Below are 3080 nucleotides of genomic sequence, written 5' to 3' on the forward strand. Positions count from 1 at the left end.
GCAGTAAAGTCACCCATCACCTTCCTTGCATTGTTGGCATTGTTGTTGTTTTCGGCTGCCATGTCTTCTTCTTGTTTGAAGATTTCTGTTAGGTCCTCTACAAAAAGTAGTGCTTTAGCTTCTCTTAGCTTTCGCTTCAAGGTCCTTTCAGGTTCAGGGTCAGCCTCAACAAGAATGCTTTTGTCTTTGCTCCTGCTCATATGAAAGAGAAGAGAACAAGAAAATATGGAATCCTCTATGTCACAGTATAGAGATTCCTTGAGGTGTCAGAGGAAAAGAAGAATAGAAGGAGGAGGTTGAAGAATTCGAACTTATCAAGAGGGATAGAGTTCGAATTGTGCATTGAGGAGGAGTGTTAGTCCATAAATAGAAGGATGTGAGAAGAGGGGAAGAATTTTCGAAAATTAAAGTTGGGAAAGAAGTAAAGTGATTTTGAAAAAGATTTTGAAATTAGAAATCAAAAAGATATGATTGAAAAGCAATTTAAAAAGATTTGAATTTTTTAAAATTAATGACTTGGCTAACAAGAAATTTAAAAGATATGATTCAGACATTAAACCTTTCTCAACAGAAAAGGCAACATACTTGAAATGTTGAATCAAATCATTAATTGTTAGCAAGTATTTTTGAAAAAGGAAAGAAATTGATTTTGAAAATATATGATTGAAGAGATATGATTTGAAAAAGATTTGATTTTGAAAAATTATGAAAACTTGAAAAAAATTTGCATTAAAAACAAAATCTTCCCTCTTGTGCCATCATGGCGTTAAACGCCCAGAATGGTATCCATTCTGGCGTTTAACGCCCAAAATGCTACCCTTTTGGGCGTTAAATGCCCAGCCAGGTACCCTGGCTGGCGTTTAAACGCCAGTTTTCCTTCTTCACTGGGCGTTTTGAACGCTCAGCTTTTTCTATGTAATTCCTCTGCTGCATGTTCTGAATCTTCAATTCTCTGTATTATTGACTTGAAAAAACACAATTTTAAATTTTTTTTGGATTTTTAATGATGAGTAACAATCAAAATGCGATTAAACATGGAAAACTAAGATCAAATAAACAATGCATGCAAGACACCAAACTTAGAAGTTTGTATACTACTGACTATAACAATTTGAGAAACAACAAAACACACAAAACAAGAGAATTTAAAGATCAGAGCAAGGAAATCATCAAGAACATCTTGAAGATCAATAAAGAACATAATACATGAAATTTTCGAAAATAAAGACATGCAATGGACACCAAACTTAAAATGAGACACTAGACTCAAACAAGAAACATAAAATATTTTTGATTTTATGATTTTATAAAAAAAAATTTTGTGCTTTTTCGAAAATTATATGGAGAAGTAAAATAAAGGATTCAAAATTCTTAATGAGAATTCCAGGAATCATGAAATGTTAGTCTAAAGCTTCAGTCTAAAAAGATTAGACATGGCTTGCCAAGCTTCAGCAGGTCATTACATTCAAGAGCTAAATTGATGAGAATCAATCAGCTTTAGTGATGATGAAAACATCATCTGAAACTCTAGAATTCATTCTTAAGAACTCTGAAGAACAAAATAAAATAAAATTACCTAATCTAAGCAACAAGATGAACTGTCAGTTGTCCAAACTCGAACAATCCCCGGCAACGGCGCCAAAAACTTGGTGCACGAAATTGTGATCATCAATGGCGCCATCAACATGGTACGCTCAATTGCAATCTCAACTCTTTATCACAACTTCGCACAACTAACCAGCAAGTGCATTGGGTCGTCCAAGTAATAAACCTTACGCGAATAAGGGTCGATCCCACGGAGATTGTTGGTATGAAGCAAGCTATGGTCATCTTGTAAATCTTAGTCAGGCGGATTCAAATGGTTATGGGGGATTGATAATTAAAAGATGAATAAAACATAAAATAAAGATAGAGATACTTATGTAATTCATTGGTGAGAATTTCAGATAAGCGTATGGAGATGCTTTGTCCCTTCCGTCTCTCTGCTTTCCTACTGTCTTCATCCAATCCTTCTTACTCCTTTCCATAGCAAGCTGTATGTTGGGCATCACCGTTGTCAATGGCTACAATCCCGTCCTCTCAGTGAAAATGTTCAACGCGCTCTATCACAGCAGGCTATTTATCTGTCAGTTCTCGATCATGTCGGAATAGAATCCAGTGATTCTTTTGCGTCTGTCACTAACGCCCCACAATCGCGAGTTTGAAGCTCGTCACAGTCATTCAATCCTTGAATCCTACTCAGAATACCACAGACAAGGTTTAGACCTTCCGGATTCTCAAGAATGCCGCCATCAATTCTAGCTTATACTACGAAGATTCTGATTAAGGAATCCAAGAGATATCCACTCAATCTAAGGTAGAACAGAGGTGGTTGTCAGGCACACGTTCATAGGTGAGAATGATGATGAGTGTCACGGATCATCACATTCATCAAGTTGAGGAACAAGTGATATCTTAGAACAAGAATAGGATGAATTGAATAGAAGAACAATAGTAATTGCATTAATACTCGAGGTACAGCAGAGCTCCACACCTTAATCTATGGTGTGTAGAAACTCCACCGTTGAAAATACATAAGAACAAGGTCTAAGCATGGCCGTGTGGCCAGCCCCATGATCTAAGATAGCATAAGACTACTCAAAGATAGCTACCCAGATGAAAATACAATAGCAAAAGGTCCTATTTATAGAGAACTAGTAGCTTAGGATTTACAAAAATGAGAAAATGACGTAAAAATCCACTTCCAGGCCCACTTGGTGTGTGCTTGGGCTGAGCATTGAAGCTTTCATGTGTAGAGACTTTTCTTGGAGTTAAACGCCAGCTTTTGTGCCAGTTTGGGCGTTTAACTCCCACTTCTGTGCCAGTTCCGGCGTTAAATGCCGGGCAGTCTTGAGCTGATTTGGAACGCCGGTTTGGGCCATCAGATCTCGAGCAAAATATGAACTATTATATATTTCTGGAAAGCCCAAGATGTCTACTTTCCAACGCAATTGAGATCGCGCCAATTGGGCTTCTGTAGCTCCAGAAAATCCACTTCGAGTGCAGGGAGGTCAGAATCCAACAGCATCTGCAGTCCTTTT

This window comes from Arachis duranensis, chromosome 1 (assembly GCF_000817695.3).
Source record: "Arachis duranensis cultivar V14167 chromosome 1, aradu.V14167.gnm2.J7QH, whole genome shotgun sequence".
Lineage (NCBI taxonomy): Eukaryota > Viridiplantae > Streptophyta > Magnoliopsida > Fabales > Fabaceae > Arachis > Arachis duranensis.